This window comes from Otolemur garnettii, unplaced genomic scaffold (genome assembly GCF_000181295.1).
Source record: "Otolemur garnettii isolate 467f Iridium unplaced genomic scaffold, OtoGar3 scaffold00045, whole genome shotgun sequence".
NCBI lineage: Eukaryota > Metazoa > Chordata > Mammalia > Primates > Galagidae > Otolemur > Otolemur garnettii.
The window spans coordinates 8,971,115-8,990,737 of record NW_003852440.1 but is presented as its reverse complement, the minus strand read 5'-3'; the positions used below and the strand labels follow the sequence as shown (position 1 = coordinate 8,990,737).

At 38.9% G+C, this 19,623-nt stretch overlaps 1 pseudogene; it reads right to left on the bottom strand.

Moving 5' to 3' along the window:
• Positions 1-17,551: 17,551 nt before the first annotated feature.
• Positions 17,552-19,397, bottom strand: LOC100947462 (annotated as a pseudogene).
• Between the last annotated feature and the right edge of the window lie 226 nt (positions 19,398-19,623).

The window sequence follows — 19,623 nt, the reverse complement described above, 5'->3', positions numbered from 1 at the left end:
CTGGAATGCTTAAACACCATATGACTTGCTCCTTTACTTCTTTCAAAGTCTTTGCTCAAATATGTTCCTTGTGAGGCATTTATTGATCCCATGCCCTGCTTTTTTTTCCTTTGTGATGTTCATCTTAAACATGTTATATCATTTACTTATTGCACTAAAATGTCAGCTCCATGAAGAGCAATTTATGTTCGGTGCTCTTGATGTATCTCCAGCTACTCTAGGCCTCATATGCAGTGACTGCTTTATAAACATTTGCTGAATGAGTGAATTCATGCAATTCCTCCTACACAACTTCCCTTATTTAGATAGAAAAGTCTTCCTGCCTGAGAAGAAAGGGTAAGTCCATGGTGACTTGAAAACTTCTCTTTCTCCCCCTTCTAGATTTATTAAGATAAAACTGGCAAATAAAAATTGTACATATTTATGGTATACAATGTGATGGTATGATACATGTATGCAGGTGAAATAATTACTACAATTAAGCTAATTAACATATCCATCACATACTTATTTTTTTTTCTTGATTAAAAACATATAAGATCTACTCTCTTGGGGAGCAGAATAAGATGGCAGACTGGAAGGGATGTTCAGCTGAGATTTCCTAGTACAACTGGGGAAAAAGAGAGAACCCAGCTATACCTGGTGTGGAGACCTTAACCAGAGTTGTAGCTCAGGTAGCACAGTGAGGAGGTTGTGAGCTGGATACACTGTATGACCCAGAGTGGTGGAAATTTGATGCATTAGGCAAGTGACTGTGACCTGCTGGGATCAGCCAGCCTCCCCATAGAAGTCTGGGATGGGAAGAAGCCTTTCTGGAGTTTTTGGTTTTGGGGGTAATCTGCACATTGAGTGGAAAGCTTGGAAGAATGGGCTGACTCAAACAGTATACAGCAACCAGATTTGAATATTGATTGGGCTAGATTTGTCATCGGTTTGGTGGCTGGTAAGTCAGCCATATTTGGAAGGTCTCAGTGTAGGGGGCTGCCATTGTGGGAAGATTGTGAGAAGATCTTAGCAGGGGCCTAAAGCATGGTCATTTAAGTTCTGCCTGCCAGGATCTTAATTTCACTCTTGGGACAGGCTAAGGGGCTCCTGCACCCCACAGGAACTGGTGAGACCTGCCCCTGAAGGATTTTGGAGAGCTGTAAGATCCCAACACTTCAGGGTCTGAATGCTGAGGAAATAATTAGGGGTTCATGGAGGGCAACTAAGTTAGGAATAAGAACCACAGAGGTTGCCAGCTGTGTTCTGTCTCCTAAAAAACCCCACAGTGCAACCTGGTGTCCTGGTAACATATTACAACATATATATTCCTGGGCAGTGCCTGTGGCACAAAGGAGTAGGGCTCCAGCCCCATATGCCATAGGTGGCAGGTTCAAACCCAGCCCTGGCCAAAAACTGCCAAAAAAAAGTAAAAAAAAAAAAAAAAAAAATATATATATATATATATATATACATATATTAAAGTTGGTCCCTTTTGCTACATATGTGTGTGTGTGTATTATTAGTTTTACTATTTTTTAAATTATTTATTTTCATTGATTTATTCTTTTTTTTACTTTTTTTTTTTTTTCTGGAGACAGACTCTCACTATGATGCCCTTGGTAGAGTACCATGGTGTCACAGCTCACAGCAACCTCAAACTCTTTGGCTTAAGTGATAGTCTTGCCTCAGCCTCCCAAGTAGCTGGGACCACAGGTGCCTGCCATGAAGCTCAGTTTTTTTTTTTGTTGCAGTTGTCATTGTTGTTTAGCTGGCCTGGGCTGGGTTCGAACCTGTCAGCCTTGGTGTATGTGGCTGGTACCATAACCACTGTGCTATGAGTGCAGAGCCCATTTTATACGTTTTTTATTTTATTTTTTCCATCTTCTTTTCTATGTTGCTGAGGTTGCTGCAGTTTTTGTCTATTTGAGCTTTTTTTGTTTTGTTGTGTTTTGTCTTTGTTAATTTGGTTGGTTCTGTTCATAACTTCCATTTTTACTCTCATCAAAAGCAAGGACTCTTGCATTTTTGGTCACAGTATTTTAGCCTCATTTATTTTCTGTATTTCACTCCTCTTCATGCTCTCTTTTCATAGAGACTCTTCTACTTTCCTCATCTTTCTGAAGTAAATTGCTCATGTAGTAGCTAAGATATCACCTCATTTTGGGGGGCTTTCTTCTTTCTTTCCTTTTCCCTCTCTCCTTTATTTCATACAACTGTATTTAAAATTTTCTTCATCTATTCTTATTTTATTATTATTTTTCCTTCTCTTTTTCATCTTTTCTTTTTTTTTGCTATGTGCTGGGGTGGCATGGCTATGGTGTGGTGGGAGGTCATGGCAGTAGTATGGCTCAAGGAGATCATGGTCTAGGGCGTCCCTCTAACTTTGACCTTGGGAAGACAGTATTGGCAAGTACACATTGTAGAATTTATCTATTTCTTTTTTCCTTCTTGTTTTATGCTTTTCTTCTTTTCTTTCTTTTCTTGTATTTGACAGATGAAGAATTTGGCTTTTCTCATGCTCTTGAGTTTGGTAAGAAGCTCTTGATTTTGAGGAACCCTCCCAGCCCAGATCCTCAAAATCCTTGAATTAGAGACATGTTCTTAACACTGTGCCAATCAATATCATTTCTTCTATCACTATCATTCTCTCTTCCTATTATCATTCTCTTTTGTTCTTCAATTCTTTTCTTTCATACTCTTTACCTTTTTTCCTTCTTCTTTCCTTTTCCTCTTTTATTCTTTTTTCTTCTTTCATTTCCTCTTGTTTCTCCCTGTTGCATTTTACCCTTCTCTTTCTTTTGACCAAAGCTTTGAAGCAAGGTAATTTGAAGCAAAAGAGGAAGCAAGAAGGAAAAAGGAGGACAAGGAGGTGAAAAAGAAGAAAGGACACATGAGGAGGAACCAACAGAAAAATTTGGGTAACATGAAAAACCAAAACAGAGAAACTCCCTCAAGGAACCATGAGGGAGCTACTGAAGAAGTCTCCACCTATAAAGAATTAATGGACTTGACAGAAAGGTAATTTAAAATATGGATGATTTCTGACAAATGTTTGATAACCAGAATTCACAGAGAAATCAAACTTATTAGTAAGAAAAGAACAAGTAATCCCATTTCATTGTGGGCAAGGGACTTGAACAGAAACTTCTCTGAAGAAGATAGGTACATGGCCTACAGACACATAAAAAAATGCTCATCATCTTTAATTATCAGAGAAATGCAAATCAAAACCACCTTGAGATATCATCTAACTCCCATAAAAGTGGCTCACAAAACAAAATCCCCAAGCTACAGATGTTGGCATGGATGTGGAGAAAAGGGAATACTTCTCCACTGCTGATGGGAATGCAAGCTGATACGTCCATGTTAGAAAGAAGTATGGAGGATACTCAGGGATCTAAAAGTAGACCTGCCATTTGGTCCTGCAATTCCTCTACTAGCAGTATATCCAAAAGACCACAAATCACTTTATAGCAAAGATATTTGCATCAGATTGTTCATTGCAGCTCAATTCAGAATAGCCAAGTCATAAAAGAAGCCCAGTGCCCATTGACCCATGAATGGATTAATAAATTGTAATATATGTACATCATGGAATATTATGCAGCCTTAAAAAATGGAGACTTTACTTCTTTTATGTTTATATGGATGGAGCTGGAACATATCCTTCTTGGTAAAGTATCTCAAGAATGGAGGAAAAAAGTATCCAATGTACTCAGTACTATTATGAAACCAATTTACAATCACTCACACTTTCATATGAAGGATAGATCACAACTATGGCCCAGGATGAAGAAGGGAGGGGAGATTGGAGGGAAGGGGGGAGGCCAGATGGGGGGAGGGCGAATGGAGGGATCACACCTATGGTGCATATTGCAAGGGTATATGTCGGATCTATTAAGTATAGAGTATAAATGTCCTAAAACAATAATTAAGTAAATAAAGTGAGGGATACATTAACTAGTATGATGTAAGCATTCCAAATCGTATATGAAACCAGCACATTGTATCCCATAAATGCCTTAATGTATACATGAAAAAAATGGATAATAAAGACAATAAAAGGAATGCATGAGAAAATGGGAAGACAGAACTAAAAGTTGGATAAGAGATGTAGAATATGGAAAGGATGTGGCTGATCTTAAGTAAATGAAGGAGACAATCAGTGAATGTAAAGATGCAGTGGAAAGTATCAAAAATATGTTAGACCATGGAGAAGAAAGAACCTCAGAGCTAGAGGATAAAGTTTTTGAGTTAAGCCACGTAGTCAAAGAGGCAGAAAAGGAGATAGAGAAAGCAGAACAATTGCTTAGAGGACTATGAGACTCTAGGAAGTATTCAAACATTAATAGGGATTCTTGAAGGGGAAGAAGAGTATCCTAAAGGAATGAAAGCCCTACAGGAGACTATTATAAATAAAAACTTCCCAAATCTTACTAAAGATCACAACACACTCCTTCCAAATGGATATCAAATTCCAGGTCATCTCAACTCAAACAGAGCTTCTCCAATACACATTGTAATGAAACTGTCTGAAGTCAACATGAAAGAAAAAATTATGCAAGCAGTCAGCAGTAAGCACCAACTGACCTACAGAAGCAGAGTTAGGATGACAGCAGACTTCAACTGAAACCTTCCAAGCCAGAAGGCCATGATCATCCACCTTCAACATTTTTAAACAAAACAATTTTCTGCACAGAATTCTATATCCTGCTAAACTAAGCTTCAAAATTGATGCAGAAATGAAATCTTTTGCCTATATACAAGCAATGAAGAAATTTATCAAAAAAAGATCAGCTCTAAAGTAAACACTTAGACCTATTCTCAATATGGACCATCACAATGGACCACCAGCAAAGTAAAGACACAGAAGCTAAAGGTCAAAATGTAGCTTCCACAGTGGCACAAAGGATAAAATTACACAACATACATTTTCAAAATAAGATAATAGAACTCCAGCACACTGATCAATTCTCTCAATAAATGTCAATTGACTGAACTTACCACTGATGAGGCACAGAGTGGCTGATTGGATAAGAAAACACAAGCTATCCACATGCTGTCTCCAGGAAATACACCTATCCTTGAAGGACAAATCAAGACTTAGCATTAAGGAATGAAAAACAGTATTTCAAGCAAATGGAAATCAGAAGAAAGAAGGGGTTGCAATCTTATTTTCAAATGCAAGCTTATTTAAGGCAACTAAAGTTAACAAAGACAAAGATGGACACTTTATACTGTTATAAAGAACATTATAACAAGAAGATATTTCAATTTTAAATATTTATGCACCTAAATTAAATGCTCCCAGATCTGTGAAACAGACCTTGATGGGTCTGAGCAATATGATATCCTAACATCATAATAGCTGGGGACTATAATACCTGTCTGACAGAAATGGATAGATCCTTTAAACAGAAACAAAACAAATATGCAAAGGACTTAAATGTGACCCTAGAACAAATGGGATTAATAGACAAATTCAGAACATACCATCCCAAAGCTGAGAATATACGTTTTTCTCATCAACCCATGGCACATAATCCAAAATGGATCAATGCTAGGATACAAATCAAACCTTAACAAAATTAAATGAATAGAAACTATACCTTGTATCTTCTCAGACCACAAGGCAATAAAGGTGGAACTCAGTTCCAACAAAAATATTCATCCCCACACAAAGACACGAAAATTAAACAACCTTATGTGTTCAGGAAGAGATAAAAGAGGAAATCGTTATATTCCTCAAACATAATAACAATGAAGACAAAAGTTACCAAAACCTGTGGGATATAGCAAAAGCAGTGATAAGAGAGAAATGTATCACGTTTGATTCCTACATTCAAAAAAACAGAGAGTTCATCAACAAACTCATGAACCATATTATGGAATTGGAAAAAGAACTATAACCCCAAACCCAGCAGCAGAAAAAAAAATAACCAAATTAAATCAGACATTAATGAAATTGAAAACAAAAGAATCATTCAGAAAAATAATTTAACAAAAAGTTGCTTTAAAGAAAAAATCAATAAACCGTTGGCCACATTAACTTGAAACAGAAAAAAAAAGCTCTAATAACTCAATCAGAAACAATAAAGGGGAAATAACAATACATGCTACAGAGATGCAAGACATCATCTCTGAGTCCTACTAGAAACTCTATGCCCAGAAACTAGACAATGTGGAGGAAATGGATCAACACTTGAAATTACACCCTCTCCCTAGACTTAACCAAGAAGCAATAGATCTCTTAAACATACCAATTTCAAGAACTGAGGTCAAAGAAACAAGAAAAATTCTCCCAATAAAAAAAATTCCCTGGTCCAGATGGATTGACACCAGAATTCTATCAAACCTTCAATGAAGAGCTTATACCCATACTGCAGAAATTATACCAAAAAATTGAGAAGGAAGGAATCCTCCCCAACACATTCCATGAAGAAACATCACCCTAATACCAAACTAGGAAAAGACCCAATTAAAAAGGAGAACTTCAGACCAATTTCACTAATGAACATAGATGCAAAAATTCTCATAAAGTCCTAGCCAACAGATTACAGCTACATAGATTACAGCTAGACATTAAAAAAAATCATTCACTGTGATCAAGTTAGTTTCATCCCAGGAATGCAAGGCTGGTTTAACATATGCAAGTCTGTCAATGTAATTTACCATATCAATAGAAGGAAAAACAAAGATCATATGATTTTCTCAATAGATGCAGAATAAGCATTCAATAAAATCCAGCATCCTTTTCTAATTAGAACATTAAGAATATAGGTATAGGTGGCACATTTCTTAAACTGATTGAAGCCATCTATGACAAACCCACAGCAAATACTATACTCAATGGAGTAAAGCTGAAATCTTTTCCATTCAGATCTGGAACAAGACAAGGTTGTTCTCTATTACCACCTCTATTTAACATAGTACTGGAAGTTCTAGCCAATGCATCAGACAAGAGAAGGAAGTAAAGGGCATCCAAATGGGAGCAGAGGAGGTTGAACTCTCCCTTTTTGCTGACAATATGATCTTACACTTAGAGAACCCCAATGACTCAACCACAAGACTACTGGAAGTGATTGGAAAAATATAATAATGTCTCAGGATCTAAGATCAATGTCCACAAATCAGTAGTGTTTGTATATGCTAATAACAGGTAAGATGAGCTAATCAAGGACACAATTCCCTTTACAGTAACTTAAAAAAAAATACCAAGGAATATACTTAACAGAAGAGGTGAAGACCTCTACCAAGAAACTTATGAAACTCTAACCAAAGAAATAGAAGATATTAGCAAACTGAAGAACATACCATGGCTCATGGCTGGAAAGAATCAACATTGTCAAAATGTCTATACTTCCCAAAACAATCTACAAATTCATTTTTATTTCCATTAAAATACCATCATCAATAAAAAGTCTAGTGAAAATGTCCTTATGATAAAATGATTTATTTTTTCTTCTGAGCAGGTACCTAGTAATGGGATTGCAGGATCAAATGGGAGGTCTGGTTTGAGTTCTTTGAGGATTCTCCATACTTCCTTCCAAAAAAGTTATATTAGTTTGCAGTCTTACTACAGTATAAAAGTGTTCCCTTCTCTCCACATCCATGACAGCATCTGCACCTTTGACACTTTGTGATGTGTACCATTCTTGTTGGGATTAGGTGGTATCTCAGGGTGGTTTTGATTTGCATTTCTCTGATAATTAGAGGTGATGAGCATTTTTTCATGTCTGTTAGCTATTCCTCTGTCTTCCTTAAAGAAGGTTTTATTCATCTCCTTTGCCCACTGATAAGGGATTATTGGCTTTTTTAAAATGTTGATTAATTTGAGTTTTCTGTAGATCCTAGTTTTGAAACTCTTGTCTAATTCATAATATGCAAATATCTTTTCTCATACTGAAGGTTGTCTATTTGCTTTGGTTGTAGTCTCCTTAGCTGTACAGAAGCTATTCAGTTTAATTAAGTCCCATTTGTTTATTTTTGTTGTTGTTGTGGAAATAACATAAATGACCAACAATCCAGGAATGGATTAACAAGCTGTGGTATATGTGTATCATTACTATTCAGCCACAAAAAATAGATGGTGACTTTACATCTTTCGTATTAACCTGGATGGAGGTGGAACACATTCTTAGTAAAGCATCATAAGAATGGAGAAGCAAGAATCCAATGTACTCAATTCTGATATGAGGACAATTGATGCTAGTACATGGCAGTGGGTGGGAGACTGGGGGAGTAGAGAGTAGGCAAGAGGGAGGGGGTGGGGAGGTCATGGTATGTGACACATATCTTAGGGGCGGGAGACAATTATAAGAAGGACTTTATCTAACAAATGTAAGCCATGTAACCTGGTTCTTTGTATCCTCAATGAATCCCCCAAAATAATAAATAAAATGAATAAAATAAAATGAAATAGAATAAAGCAAACTAAATACCATCACAATACTTTTTTTTTTTTTTTTTTTGAGACAGAGCCTCAAGCTTTCCCCAGGTAGAGTACCGTGGCATCCCAGTTCACAGCAACCTCCAACTCCTGGGCTCAAGTGAGTCTCCTGCCTCTGCTTCCCAAGTAGCTGGGACCACAGGCGCCAGCCACATCGCCTGGCTATTTTTTTGGTTGCAGCCATCATTGTTGTTTGGTGGGCCTGGGCTAGATTCGAATCCGTCACCTCAGGTGTATGTGGCTGGCGCCTTAGCCGCTTGAGCCACAGGCGCCAAGCTGCCATCGTAATACTTTTAAGATTTGGAAAAAATAATTCAATAATTCAAAAAATAATTCAATTCTTCATTTTGTATAGAACCAGAAGAAATGCCATATAGCCATGGCAATTCTTATTAATAAAAGCAAAGCCAGGGGCATCAGCCTATCAGACTTCAGGCTGTACTACAATGTACTACAATGTACTACTATGTACAGGCCATAGTGATCAAAACAGCATGATATTGGCACAAAAATAGAGATAGACATCTGGAACCAAACAGAAAACCAGGAGATGAAATTAACATCTTATAGCCACCTAGTCTTTGATAAACCAAATAAGAACATACACTGGGGGGAAAGAATCCTTATTCAATAAATGGTGCTGGGAGAACTGGATAACCACATGTAAAAGACTGAAACTGGACCCGCAGCTTTCTCCACTCACTAAAATTGATTCAAGATGGATAAAAATCTACACCTAAGGCATGAAACAATAAAGATCCTTGAAGAAAGTGTGGGGAAAACACTGGAAGATATCAGCCTGGGGAAAGATTTTATGAAGAAGACTTCCATGGCAATTGCAACAACAGCAAAAATAAACAAATGGGACTTAATTAAACTGAATGGCTTCTGCACAGCTAAGGAGACAACAATCAAAGCAAATAGACAACCTTCAGTACGGGAAAAGATATTTGCATATTATGAATCAGACAAAAGCTTGATAACTAGGATCTACAGAGAACTCAAATTAATCAACATAAAAAAGCCAATAATCCCTTATATCAATGGGCAAGGGAGATAAACAGATCCTTCTCTAAAGAAGAAGAACAGCTAACAAATATATGAAAAAATGCTCAGTGTCCCTAATCATCAGAGAAATGTAAATCAAAACCACACTGAGATATCACCTAACCCCAGTGAGAATGACCCACATCACAAGTGTCAAAGATGCAGATACTGTCATGGATGTGGAGAGAAGAGAACACTTTTACACTGTGGTGGAACTGCAAACTAATATAACTTTTTCGGAAGGAAGTATGGAGAATCCTCAAAGAACTCAAATTAGACCTCCTCTTTGATCCTGCAATCCCATTACTAGGTACTACCCAGAAGAAAAAGAATCATTTTATTATAAGGACTTTTGTACTAGACTGTTTATTGTAACTCAATTTACAATCACCAAAATGTGGAAACAACCTAAATGCTCATCAACCCGGGAATGTATTAACAAGCTGTGGTATATGTACACCATGGAATACTGTTCAGCCACAAAAAGATGATGACTTTACATCTTTTGTATTAACCTGGACGGAGTTGAAACACATTCTTCTTAGTAAAGCATCACAAGAATGGAGAAGAATCCAATTTACTCAATTTCAATATTAAGGTAGTAGATTACCTAAAACAAGGGGTGAGATAGGAGAAAGAGGTAGTGGGGAGAGGAGAGGAAGGAGGGGGATTGGGGGTCACAGTGTATGGCACACCTCTTGGAGGTGGGACACAATTATAAGAGGGACTTTAACAAATGTAATCAGTATAACTTAATTCTTTGTACCCTCAATGAATCTCAAACAATAAAAAGTTAATGTTTCTATCCATTAAAAAAAGGATATACTCTCTTAGCAATTTTCAAGCATGCAATACATATTATTAATTATACAATCACAAAGCTGTCTGGTGGGTAAAACTTACTCTTCCTGCCTAACTGGAACTTGGTACCCTGGAAACTTTGTATCTAGTGGGGGCTGTTTTGGAAGTTACCTCCTATGGTGAGGTAAAGCTTTTATATGTGTTAAATATGTATGGAGTGGATGCTGTTCTCTTTCATTATGTGGATCTCTATCCTTACAGACATTAAATATACCCCTTGATGTGCAGAAGGCATTCAGTTGACGTGGTCTGAAGTGAGCCGAGTCAAGTAGAGCAGGTTTATTTCCTTTCCAACAACAGAGCAAAGTCACTAATTTTAGTGGGTTGTCCTTGAGTCTTTTCTCATCTGGTGCTCTTTCTCTGCGTTGTAATTTAATTTGATTAATTACATTAAATTTTATTTTATGTTTATCTCAAGACTATGGTTATAAGAATAAAAGGCAAAGAACATTAATATGTTTTATTCAATAAACTTCTTCCTGCTGTTCATATTCATCTTCTGGGTTATTTTCAGATTAAATAATTTGAAGGTGCTTCCTGTGGCAGAAATTCACTCTGCCCTTTCAAGTTCCAAAGGGCAGAGTTTCAAAATTTACAGTAACTGGCACTCAATACAAACCAGGCTGTCTCCATGTACCTAGGGAGGAGTAACCCAGAAGAATTTTTTACTCGATGATTCCCAAATCTAGTGCTGATGCCTTGGGAGGCACAGAGGACTGGGATCAGTCCCAGCACTTGCAGGGTCACATGGGTACTGCCATATGAGGGCCAAGGCTGCAGAGGCCTCCCCTTGGATTTCCCCAGTCTCCCTAAGGAGCAGCAGTGAGCAACCTGAGCACCTCTCCTCACCCTCTGTGCGCTGAGCCCTTTAGAGCAGCAACAAGGGTGCCATCCAAGGGCTGTGGGGTGCCAGGCAAGGAAGATGGAACACTTCCCCTGCTGGGGAGCGTCGTAAGGGGATGACAGATCCATCTCTAGGATTTCATTAGGCAAAGACCATGGAAATGGTTCTCCAGTCAGCCACAATTCTGAAAAATATTTCTAATACAACTTAAAATTTTTAAATTTTAAACATAAGGTAGTCCATCATTTAGTAAGTCCTTATGTTAACAATGAGACTTAATGTTAGGAATCAACTCAATGAGCAGATAAAAAATATTTAAAAATTATTTCAAATTAATAAGCACATGTGTAAATGGTATTTCAATAGGGCATGATAGATAATCTATTTCCTAACTATTCCCTCTATGATCCTTTCAATATTTTAATAAATATAAAAAATAAGACAAATTTCACCTTAGCCTCTTTTTTTTTTTTTAGAGAAAGAGTCTCACTTTATTGCCCTTGGTAGAATGCTGTGGTATCACAGCTCACAGCAACCTCCAACTCCTGGGCTTAGACGATTTTCTTGCCTCAGCCTACCAGGTAGCTGGGACCACAGGTGCCTGCCAGAACACCTGGCTATTTTTTTGTTGCAGTTTGGCTGGGGCCCAGCTTGAACCTGCCACCATCGGTATATGGGGCCGGCACCCTACTACTGAGCCATAGGTGCCACCCTGCCTTAGCCGTTTACAACTTCCAAATTATTGTGGATTCTCTCTGTTTTCTCCTTACTTCTTACATTTTATTGTTCCTGTGCACACATTTATCTCCCTTCTCCTAATGTATATTATGCTGATAGACTTGGAGCCTGTTTGCCTCGTCTCCCCTACCAGCCAGTGCTCACTCCTGTGTGACACACCCCTCATACTAAATTAGTCACCAGGGGTGCAACACTGTTGTTTTGTCCCCAACCATGTTGTTAAGGGCTTTTAAAAGAAAACTTATTGAAATAATTTCTTTGCTCTGTTTCTTGTGTAGATCTGATTGGATCTGAATGCTTAGGACACAATGAGCTTAATAAGTGTAGTTATAACTGTTGAAGATTTACGACTACCTGGAAGATGAGGGGAACAGGATCTTTCTGGACGTGGAGGTTGCAGGGACCAACCTTCTCCCCTGTGTCAGAGCAAGGTGGTTTGCATTTGCAATCCAGACCTGTTCTCAGGCATCTTCTGACTTTCTGTTGCACTTTGCACATCGTGTGGCCTTCGCCATATGCTGGGTGGCATTACAGTCATTTTACAGATATCCTTTCTCTTACTAGGGCTGTAAAATCCGTAGCACTGCAAAACCCATCTGTGCCGATCCGTACTCCCCACGTGTTGTCATACTAAGTTCACGAGTTGGATAATTCCACTCGATAATGTAGCTAGTGACTATACCCTTGACCCTCTAACATCCAATTCCTTTCATGATTTCAATGTGTAGAAGCAGTATTTACCTTCTAATACAATTTTTTCTAGTATATATATGACAGGGAAAAAATCCTGGCCTCCTGCTGCAAGGGTAGAACCTTCTTTTCAAAGACTGACTTAGGCGGATTTGTATGGCATTTGGATATCTTCACATGCATTCTGAGTCTTTTATCACAAATCCAGTGCGGAATTTCGACAACTACTGGAATATACCAGAATACTTTTCTTCTTCCCCTTGTAGGACCGTGGGTGTGTTCATGTGCTCGGTCGGGAAGAGCCAGGGCAGAGAGAGAAGAGGGCTGCAAATTGTGGAAGGAAAGAATTACTGGCCAAGCTGATTATGACTCTTGGGAAATGATAACCTGGCTAAGTTCTTATCTTCAGAGTGGCTGAAAGGGGAGGTTACAGGTTTTCAAGAGCTAAGAGGGGTTTCTAAAGGGTTCTTATAGTTTTTGAGGATTGCCCTGCAGAGTTCCTGTGATGTGTTTGGGGAGGGAAGTTGGACGCCTATCAGTTGCTGGGGAGGTCTGGGAGAGGGAGCTTTTCTCCAGGAAACACCAGACAGCCCAGAGGGAATGCTGGGGCAGCTCACAGGCAATGGACTGGCCTTTCTCATCAAGGGAGAAAGGCAGGTTGCAGTAGCTGGGAAGACCCAGAGCAGGGCATTTTAAAGAGGAAAATAAAATAAGACTGAGGGGCAAAGATGTCACCAGTGTTGTTCAGCCTGCTTTGCACAGCCTCTGTTTGCCATATTAGCAGTGAGTCTAGCCTTTCCTCTCTAGGAAAATTTACCTGCCATCCCTCTAAGTGCCTTCCCTGGTGCTTTCATCTTTCTCCTGGAACTTATGCATATAAATTACCATTTATCTGTTTTGTAATAATCCTGAAGAACCAGTTGAGTTGGTTGAAAATATTAAAACTCTTACAAATAGTGCTTGTGGAAGATAATGTCCATATTAAAAATAAATTTTCGAGATGTAAATAATGTACAGCAGTACCTCATGATAACGTTCCTGGAAAAACTTTGTATAAATAGGGTTTTGGTCACTTGAATCACATTTAAATTTTACATTAAGAGTGTTATTTAATTCAGAAAGTGTTTTACAATATGTGATTAGCACTGTGTTAGGCTAAAGTAAATAGTTCTTCAAAATGCAAATAACAATGAGTTCTATTTAATATGGTTTATAGGCTTGAATATTTTTAGCCATTATAATTTTGAAATATAACACAGTTTGTAAAAGCAAATAAAATAAAAGTATGGCATAATTAATTACTATAAAGTGAATACCTAAGAAATCACCACTTACATCAAGAAATAGAACCCTAGCCAGGATTACTTCTATAATCCCAGAGCTTTGGGAGGCCAAGCCAGGAGGATCAGTTAAGGCCAGGAGTTTGAGACCAGCCTGGGCAACATAATGAGACCCTGTCTCTACAAAAAAATTTTAAAAATTATCCATAGTGGTGATGCACACTTGTAGTCCCAGCTATTTGGGAGACTCAGGCAGGAGGATTGCTTGAGCCCAGGTGTTCAGGTCACAGTGGGATATGATTGTGCCATTGCACTCCAGTCTGGGCTACAGGGCAAGATCCTGTCTCTGAAAAAAGAAGAAAGAAAGAAAAAAAAAATAGAACGTAATCTGAACATTAGAAGTCCCCTGTGGCCCCTTTTCTTCCAGAATGTAACAATTATCTTCACTTAATCCAACATTTAACACGGCTGAGTTCTGCGTGTTTCTAAACCTTATGTATGTTTACTCAGGTAGATTCCACTCTTCTGCGTCTGGCTTCTTTCACTCATTGCGTTGGTGAGACTCATTCTTGTTTTGTATGTTCACTTGTTTTCTCAACTGAAGAAACATAACATAAATTCCCCAAATAACTTGTCCCTTTGCTATTTTAGACATTTAGATGGTTTCCAGTTTTGAGTTCTTATAAAATTGCTGTTACATGTGTTTGTACACACAGAAATGCATGTGTTCACTCATAGAGATTCATGGGCACATACATAGACAGAAATGTGCACACTGCATGTCCCGGTGGCATAGTTACAAGACGCAAGCAGACTGGATCCCGGCATCACCACTTGGAAGGCAGCTACATCGAAGAGCCACTTGATCTGGGGTAGATTTTTCATGATCACAAAACTAACTGTTATGTTTACAGATATAGAAAGTTTGTGTTTATGTATTACTGCAGCACAGTATAGCCTACTCTGAATAGTAAAAACAATACAGTTTATTTTCAGAAATATTTTTTAACAATCAAAAATAATGATTGATTTTCATATCTTAAAATTTCATGATGCCAATAGGACCTCTTAATTTATTCATTCTAGTTACCAACAAGATGATAGCAAGTAACAAAGGGACTTTTGGAGACAAAGAAACCGGTATTAACATATCAAATAAGGTGTTGAGCCCCTTACCATGATGCCTTTACTATGGCAGCTTGTGATTATTGCCAAGGACCCACTATGGTCCAGCTGGTGGTTTGGTGACATTATATGATTTTCCCATTTTTCCAGTGAAAAATATCAAGACTATTTTCTTGTCATTTTTTTCCCTCAGATGATACTTCCAGTAGAAAAAACAGACTATCTGTTAGGGCTCATTCAGGAAATTAGAGCACCCCACAGGGCTTTCACAAGTCAGGAGTTTCTGGGGAAGTTGAGAGGGAAATAAAACCCCATTCAACTGAAGCCCATGTGCAGGGTTGGAGCTTGGAGAAAAGCCAGGAAGCTGCACAGATGTGGCTGCCGGGCATCTGTGAAAGGGAAGCTGGAGGCACAGGGTGGGGCCACAGCTTCTGTGGCCCCAGTAGCTGAGCAAGGGCTGGGGTTGCTCTCAGGAATCGGTGCCAGCAGTGAGATGCGGGAGGCAGGCGAGGACATGTTGGCACTTCTGCTCTGTCCATTATCATGTTTGACCATATGACCCTCCACTACTGCTGAGAGAGCACATCTCACTGGACAACTTTGACCTTGAACTGTATAGAGAGGGGAATTCTGGGAGCAGTAGAACCCTGTTGACAATTGACGCTGCAGCTTACAATCTGAGGTTTCAAAGATGTCATTTTCTAACTGATGTCCTCTTATAAAATGGTAAAAACTAGGGCACTGCTGAACTCAGCCGTGTTAAATGTTGGATTAAGTGAAGATAATTGTTACATTCTGGAGGAAAAGGGGCCACAGAGGAAGGGAACTTGGAGCTCCTTCATAAGTGAGCTCACAATTGAGATTGTACTGCCCAAGATTTTATAAAGCTCCAAAATTCTTTACTTATGGTAGTCAATTCTAAAATTCTTGGGTTTAGAAATCACCATACTTGTTTTATACCTCCTCTCAAAGCACACCTAAAAGGTATGGACTCAAACCCCCCACGGAGCTAGCTGGCGGGCACAAGCCCTGCTGATATAACTAAACACGACTCTGCTAGCACAGCGTCACAGAACACTGAGACATCGTTCAGAGGTGGCTACTGAGCGCTAGCACCATGACAAACACAGCTCTACAGCTAAAAGCTAGACTGATTTCTCCACAATGTGTGACGCATCTCTAATGCTAAAAGAGCAGCTTTTTACTAACAAATGACCTACGTACAAAAGTCATAAGTTTCCCTTCCTAGGAGAAAAAAGTTAAACAAAATACAAACTAAACGTCATCCAACAGGCAATAAATCTCATTGTGCTGATGCATGTACAACTTAAGGCTTTGCCTTGGTACATAAACAATTTTGAAATTATACAGGAACATTCCCACCAAATCATTTGCATATAAACATTCAAGCAGTTCATTAAGAAATCAGTAGTGGGGCTCAGCTCAAATAAGTTAATTTTATAAATCCTTACATTCAACTTTGCTGCTGTAAGGAGAGTAACTGTAACCTCACCTCCTGAAATACCACTAGTAATGCTGAGAACCCAAACCAGGCAAGGGGCAAGGTATTACAGCATTTGACTCAGAAAAGAAAAAGCCTAATAATCTCAATTTAATCTTTCTAATGAACAAGATCCAAACATGGGGAATTTTTCTGTTTTTCTTTGCTTTTGTGGCTTTGATGCCCTTTTGGTTTTTGGAGCAAACTGAACAAATTTCCCAATAAATACTACCATTAGACCAAGGATCTAAATTTTGAGATTTTTTTACCAAATCAGTTTCAAGTTAGCACAATGTTCCTACTAAGTCCTGTTTCAGTTAGTAGATTTTTCTAAATGTCAGGGGGAAAATATGAAAGAATGACTAACATGGTGCTATAAAAAATGGCAAAATATTTCTAGAGCTATATGTTTATGAATGAAAAGGGGGCTGTCTCACTTCACGCACGTGTATGCATTTGAGCCACTATGCCAGAAGAAAGTCTCCGTGTAGAGGTCTACAATCCAGAAAAAAGGGTCTACATTTCTTTACATTAAGTTTAAGCTATTTCCTGTCCAGAATCATAACCACAGACATTGAAATACAGCTGTCAGATATGATGATGTCTTTATTTTTTTTAAAAAATGGATTCTAGGAAGGTTAAAAAGCAATACCACAGGTTACAGATGCAGAACTGGATGTGGTCATTCAGCGCATTCAAGTAAGAATATGGCAATATAAATATCCCCAAAGCATCCCTTAGATGTTCAAAACAAAATTTTAAGTCATTCCTAACTAATTTGAGCTTTATAGAATTTCCTAGACAGAAGGTAAAACAGTTAACATTGGAAATTTCCTGAAAGCTTTTTCTTTGGTTAATTACATTAGACTATTTGCCTTTGATCAAATTCCTTCTTTTTTAACACGAATAAAAAGTATTACATAGATCCACAATTAAAACAGGCAAATTAATTCTGGAATAATGTATTCCAATAAAGCTTAGAAAATAAAGTTGTTGAGGTGGCTTTGGACCAAGTTTAATAGTCATCTGCTTCACGTTGGATGTAACAGTATGGTATGTTCGAACTGCTATATATGATCCTTTAATGTCACATAATGGTGAACACAGATGTACAGTGCCCGAGTCACACAGATTCTTCAGAACCATCAAAAATGTCCTTTCTCCCAAGCGATCAAGCCATCTGCTGCAGAAGGCAATGGTGCCAAAGTTTTCACTGATGACGTTTAACAAGTGTCTTGTTCTTGGAGACCTTACCGGTACACGTCCAACATCGCACTTTTTCCTGGAATGTGCACATTCCACGTCGTCATGGACAACTCCTTTCCCTGTACCACCAAAGGTTTCAGTTCCATACACTTCTCCTTCCTCCATTCTTCTTGCCGCGCCTCCTTTCACAATGGGCTCTGTGTTCCCAGCATGTATTCTGTATTGCCCAGTTGAATGTCCATTTAGATGACGGATTGGTTTCATTTGGTATGTTTTCCCATCTATTTCAATTTCACAGGATTCCATAACTTCCTGGATGGCCTCCCCAGCACCACGCAGATGAACATCAGTTCATCACTTTATTCCAGTATTTGTAGCATCCTTTACAGCTTTTAATAATGTATCATATTTGGTATTAAAAGTGACAGTAAAAGCACAGCCAATAATCCTACCACTTATGTGTGTTCTGAAATCTATCTTATAGAGGTCATCATACTGTAATACTGCTGTGTCACCAGCATTGGGAGGATAATGGGCAGCACAATTATTGAGAGAACATTCAGTAGGAAATGCCAGGCCTGCATTTAATCTGTTCTCTTTTATCAATTTGAGTGAACAGTCTTCTAACTTTTCACAGATTTCTATCATTGTCACCCTGGGCTTGATCCAGCTCATAACATATTTTCTAACTTGTCGATGTGCTTCTTCACTTCTTGAAAATCATTCCAAATCTTGGCGCCTGTGGCTCAAGTGGCTAAGGCACCAGCCATATACACCTAAGGTGGCAGGTTTGAGTCCAGCCCAGGCCCACCAAAACAATAATGATGGCTGCGATGACATAAAAAGAAAAAAGCCAGGCATTGTGGCAGGCACCTGTGGTCCCAGCTACTTGGGAGGCTGAGGCAGGAGACTCACTTGAGCCCAGGAGTTGGAGGTTGCTGTGAGCTGTGGTGCCACAGCACTCTAACCAGGGGGACAGCTTCAGGCTCTCAAAAAAAAAAAAAAAAAAAAACCCAAATCTCTTCACTGGCCTGATCTAAAGCTTTCTTTTCTTCACTTGTAGTTCTCCAAGTAGCTGTTTGCGATCTTCTGTGGGTGGGTATTTGTGCTCTTGCCCTTTGGGAAATACACCATTAGGATATAGGTCACATATTAGAACTGAAGGAGGATCTGTTTGAATTTTTTTTTTTTTTTTTTAAGCTGGGACCACAGGTGTCTGCCACAATGCTTGGCTATTTTTTGGTTGCAGCCATCATTGTTGTTTGGCAGGCCCAGGCTGGATTTGAACTCACCACCTTAGGTGTATGTGGCTGGCACCTTAGCCACTTGAGCCACAGGCGCCGAGCCTGTTTGAACTTTTGATTTTCTCTTCTCCTTCTTCTTTATATTGTTCCATCCCCATCACCATCTTCGTCATCATCATCTCTTTTTCTTCAATACTTGTTTTTCCACTTGTCTCGCTACCTCACCCACTGAGGCCACTGATTCTTTATGAGGTTCTTGTTGCCCTGCTGCAGCAGCCCTTTTACTCTCCTTCTTCTTCCATCTTTTTTTCTTGGCTGCTTTTTTGGCCGTAGAGGTAGCTTCTGCCTCCCTGCTGTCTAGATCCAACTCACCATTCGGATGGCTCCCTGAGGCCGCTGCCTCCTCTACGCCAGCCACGTTGCCCAAGAAAGTGTGAGGGAATGAGACAGAGTGGTGAGGGCCCACTCATTCTTCCTCTTCCACACCTTCTACTGGAACTTCATTGGATTCACCACACAAGACCTGTGGGGAGAGTTTGCGCTACAATTTATATTTCTTGAGCCAACTACTTGATGTTTGGTAATCTGCTGCCTCAAATCCCTGTGTGAGTTTTTTTCTTTAGCAACTTTGTGGATTGGGCATTAACTGCCCT